The sequence below is a fragment of the Nycticebus coucang genome, chromosome 11 (assembly GCF_027406575.1).
Source record: "Nycticebus coucang isolate mNycCou1 chromosome 11, mNycCou1.pri, whole genome shotgun sequence".
Lineage (NCBI taxonomy): Eukaryota > Metazoa > Chordata > Mammalia > Primates > Lorisidae > Nycticebus > Nycticebus coucang.
Genome location: NC_069790.1, coordinates 122,165,286 through 122,170,775, shown reverse-complemented (window position 1 = coordinate 122,170,775; position 5,490 = coordinate 122,165,286).

Sequence of the window (5,490 nt, the reverse complement as noted above, 5' to 3'; positions counted from 1 at the left end):
GACCCCAGGTGAGGGAAGACCCCTGTGTGCTGCAGAGATGCTTTAGAAACTGCTGCAGGGGTGACCTGGACGCCAGTCATTGAAGGTACTCACGGGGTCAGTGGAAACAAGGAGCCAAAAGTCCATCAACTGACATGTGAAGCCGCGACCTGGGCAGGTGCTCCCTAGGCAGCCTAGGATCTGCAGGGAGCTTAGTCCCAAAGCCGCCCCCTAAATTGATGGCAGTAAAGCAACTGGGCTTTTGGAATCTCTGGACCTTGGTAGTTAAAACAGGATCTTGAACTGATGAAGTCACAAAGTGGCAAATAGAACTGGCAACTATGTCAGCAAGGCAACAATGACAGACCTTGTCTAGCAGTGGAGGTACACACACCTCCACAGCAGGCTTGAAAAATGTTGAAGACCGCTGGGCACCTGTGGTTCAAGTGGCTAACGCACCAGCCACATACACTTGAGCTGGCGGGTTCGAATCCAGCTGGTTCCACCAAACAACAATGATGGCTGCAACCAAAAAATAGGCGGGCGTTGTGGCGGCACCTGTATTCCCAGCTACTTGGGAGGCGGAGGCAGGAGAATAGTTTGAACCCAGGAGTTGGAGGTAGCTGTGAGCTGCGATGTTACTGCACTCTACCCAGGGCAACAGCTTGAAGCTCTGTCTCAAAAAAAAGGAAGAAAAACGTTGAAGACAAGAAATTGCTAAAGAAGCTGGGTTTGTTTTGTTTTTGTTTTTTTGTAGAGATAGAGTCTCACTTTATGGCCCTTGGTAGAGTGCCGTGACCTCACACAGCTCACAGCAACCTCCAATTCCTGGGCTTAAGCGATTCTCTTGCCTCAGCCTCCCAAGTAGCTGGGACTACAGGCGCCCGCCACAACACCCGGCTATTTTTTTTTTGCAGTTTGGCTGGGGCTGGGTTTGAACCTGCCACCCTCGGCATATGGGGCCGGCGCCCTGCTCACTGAGCCACAGGCGCAGCCCTGTTTTGTTTTTGTGAGAGGGAACTGAGATGATGTCTATGTTTTGTTTTATTTTCTCTTGCAGTAATACCATATTTTGCTGTCCATTTTCCTTTGCTATTTTGCCTTTTTTTTTTTTTTTTTTTGTAGAGACAGAGTGTCACTTTATGGCCCTGGGTAGAGTGCTGTGGCCTCACACAGCTCACAGCAACCTCCAACTCCTGGGCTTAAGCGATTCTCTTGCCTCAGCCTCCCAAGTAGCTGGGACTACAGGCACCCGCCACAACGCCCGACTATTTTTTGGTTGCAGTTTGGCTGGGGCTGCGTTTGAACCCGCCACCTTCGGTATATGGGGCCGGCGCCTTACCGACTGAGCCACAGGCGCCGCCCATCTTTTTTTTTTTTTTTGAGACAGAGTCATTTTGTCACCCTCAGTGGAGTGCTGTGGTGTCTGCTCACAGCAACCTCAAACTCCTCGGCTTAAGCTATTCTCTTGCCTCAGCCTCCCAAGGAGCTGGGAGTATAGGCGCCCACCACAACACCCGGTTATGTTTTAGAGATGGGGTCTCACTCTGGCTCAGGCTGGTCTGAAACTCCTGAGATCAGGCAGTCCACTGGCCTCGGCCTCCCAGAGTGCTGGATTATAGGCGTGAGCTGCTGCGTTTGGCCAGTTTTTCTATTTTATTTATTTTTTTTAGCCAGGGCTGGGTTTGAATCTACCACCTCCTGTATATGGGGCCAGTGCCTACTCCTTTGAGCCACAGGTGCCACCCCAGTTTTTCTATTTTTAATAGAGATTGGGTGGTGGTGGTGGGGTTCCTCACTTTGCCCAGGCTTGTCTCAAACTCCTGAGCTTAAGTTATCCATCTGCTTCAGCCCTCCAGACTGCTAGGATTACATGTCTGAGCTGTCTGCCCAGCCAAAGGTATGCTAAAAAGGAGATAATTTGTTTTTGTTTTTTTTTTTGGCCGGGGCTGGGCTTGAACCCACCACCTCCGGCATATGGGACCGGCGCCCTACTCCTTGAGCCACAGGTGCTGCCCAAAGGAGATAATTTGGAAGAAAAAGTTTTCTTTGAAAAATGGGCAGGGGCATAGTGGCTAATGCTTGTAATCCCAGCACTTGGGAGGTTGAGGCAGGTGAATTGCCTCAGGTCAGGATTGTCACAGGTTCAAGACCAGCCTGAGCTAGAGCGAGACCCTGTCTCTAAAAAATAGCCCGGTGTTGTGGCAGGCGCCTGTACTTCCCAGCTACTAGGGAGGCTGAGGCAAGGGAATTGCTTGAGTCTGACAGTTTGAGGTTGCTGTGAGCTATGACACCATGGTACTCTACCAAGGGTAACAAAATGAGACTCTGTCTCAATTAAAAAAAAAAAAAGAAAGAAAAAATAGCTTGATTTACAAAAATAATAGCCATTCATTATAAAAGTTAAAAAGAAAAGTACAGGGGCGGCGCCTGTGGCTCAGTGAGTAGGGTACCGGCCCCATATGCCGAGGGTGGCGGGTTCAAACCCAGCCCCGGCCAAATTGCAACAAAAAAATAGCCGGGCGTTGTGGCGGGCGCCTGTAGTCCCAGCTACTCGGGAGGCTGAGGCAAGAGAATCGCGTAAGCCCAAGAGTTAGAGGTTGCTGTGAGCCGTGTAACGCCACGGCACTCTACCCGAGGGCGGTACAGTGAGACTCTGTCTCTACAAAAAAAAAAAAAAAAGAAAAGTACAGGGCAGCGCCTGTGGCTCAGTGAGTAGGGCGCCGGCCCCATATGCCGAGGGTGGCGGGTTCAAACCCAGCCCCTGCCAAACTGCAACAACAAAAAAAAATAGCCGGGCATTGTAGTGGGCGCCTGTAGTCCCAGCTGCTCGGGAGGCTGAGGCAAGAGAATCGCGTAAGCCCAAGAGTAGAGGTTGCTGTGAGCCGTGTGATGCCACAGCACTCTACCCCAGGGCGGTACAGTGACACTCTGTCTCTACAAAAAAAAAAAGAAAAGTACAAAGAATTAAAGGTCATTTGGAATCCCAGCCCAGAGATAATGATTGTTTACATTTTGAAGAGCATTATTCCTTTATATACATGTGTACATAGTTAATTAGAGATTCACAGTTTTACATAAGCAGATTGTATGATGCATATTATGCTATTTTGTAATTATTTCTCCCTCAATATTATCTTGGGTCAGAGAAATATTCGTAAGGAGATCCATTAGACCATGGATGAGTATTGTGAGCTCTTGATTTTGGAGACCCAATTAGAAACAGGCATGATGGTCTATATACAGCCTTCTGAAATTCTGTAACACTTGAGTGTTATGTAACAAATTTTAGTTATGGCTTGACTCCCTTAGTACAGTGGTTATAGCACCAGCCACATACACTGAGGCTGGCAGGTTCAAACCTGGCCCGGGCTAAACAACAATGACAACTGCAACAAAAAGTAGCTGAGCATTGTGGTGGGTGCCTGTAGTCCCAGCTACTTGGAGGGTGAGGCAAGAGAATCATTTAAGCCCTAGACTGTGAAGTTGCTGTGAGCTGTGATGCCATGGTACTCTACTGAGGGCCACATAGTGAGACTCAGTCTTAAAAAAAAAAAAAAAAACCCGCACAAATGTTAGTTATAGGGGGAAAGGTGACTTACCTAGTAGTCACCTTTACATAGAAACGTAAAATGTAGTGGCCAGGTGTGGTATTGCGGCTTTTGCCTGTATTCCCAGCACTTTGGGAGGCTGAGATGGGAGGATCACTTGAGACCAGGAGTTTCTGAATTTCCGGTTTTTTTTTCTTTCTGCTGCAGAGAATTGGATAGGAGAGACCAGGAGTTTGAGACTAGCTTGAGTAGTATAGCAAGATCTGTCTCCATGGAAAATAGAAAAAATTTTCTATTTTTTTTTTTTTTTGTAGAGACAGAGTTTCACTGTATGGCCCTCGGTAGAGTGCCGTGGCCTCACACAGCTCACAGCAACCTCTAGCTCCTGGGCTTAAGCGATTCTCTTGCCTCAGCCTCCCGAGTAGCTGGGACTACAGGCGCCCGCCACAACGCCCGGCTATTTTTTTTTTTGTGGTTGCAGTTCAGCCGGGGCCGGGTTTGAACCAGCAACCCTCGGTATATAGGGCCGGCGCCTTACCGACTGAGCCACAGGCGCCGCCCAATTTTCTATTTTTTTCAGGTGTGGTGGTGTATACCTATAGTCCCAGCTATTTGGGAAGTTGAGGCAGAAGGAGTGTTAAAAGCCCAGGAGTTTGGGTGGTGCCTGTGGCTCAGTGAGTAAGGCACCGGCCCCATATACCGGAGGTGGTGGGTTCAAACCCGGCCAGGGCAAAAAAAAAAAAAAAGCAGTAAGTAAGCTATGATGACATGGCTGCACTCTACCCAGGCAACAAAGTAGAGGGAGACCCTATCTTAAGAAAAGAAATAAAATATATATTGGGCGGCGCCTGTGGCTCAGTCGGTAAGGCGCCGGCCCCATATACCGAGGGTGGCGGGTTCAAACCCAGCCCCGGCCAAACTGCAACCAAAAAATAGCTGGGTGTTGTGGCGGGCGCCTGTAGTCCCAGCTGCTCGGGAGGCTGAGGCAAGAGAATCGCTTGAGCCCAGGAGTTGGAGGTTGCTGTGAGCCGTGTGAGGCCACGGCACTCTACCGAGGGCCATAAAGTGAGACTCTGTCTCTACAAAAAAAAAAAAAAAAAAACAAAAGAAATAAAATATATAAATTGTAACAACCAAAAAAAGTAGCAAATTATGCATGTAAACATTGTCCATAGAGTTTCTTGTTTCTTTTTTTTTTTTTCTAGAGACAGAGTCTCACTGTACTGCCCTTGGGTAGAGTGCCGTGGCGTCACACGGCTCACTGCAACCTCCAACTCCTGGGCTTACACGATTCTCTTGCCTCAGCCTCCCGAGCAGCTGGGACTACAGGCGCCCGCCACAACGCCCAGCTATTTTTTTTTTTTTGTTGTTGTTGTTGCAGTTTGGCCCGGGCTGGGTTTGAACCCTCCACCCTTCGCATATGGGGCCGGCGCCCCACTCACTGAGCCACAGGCTTCTTTTTTTTATCTCACTTTGTCACCCTCGGTAGAGTGCCCTGCTCACAGCTCACTGCAACCTCCAGCTCTTGGGCTTAGGTGATTCTCTTGCCTCAGCCTCCTGAGTAGCTGAGACTACAGGCGCCCACCACAATGACCAGCTATTTTTTTGTTGCAGTTTGTCCAGAGCTGGGTTTGAACCCACCACCCTTGGTATATGGGGCTGGTGCCCTACCCACTGAGCCACAGGTGCCACCCTGTCCTTAGAGTCTCTTTAAGAAAAAGAAAACAGGGTGGCGCCTGTGGCTCAAGGAGTAGGGCCCCGGCCCCATATGCTGGAGGTGGTGGGTTCAAACCCAGCCCTGGCCAAAAACCGCAAAAAAAAAAAAAAAAAAAAAAAGAAAGAAAACAAAAAGAAAACACTCCTATAAAGGATCATCTTGACCCTTTTTCTGATACCTAACATAAATTTTCATATTTATTTCACTTGTTCCATAACTGCTTGTTGAGCTGCTGCTGCTGAG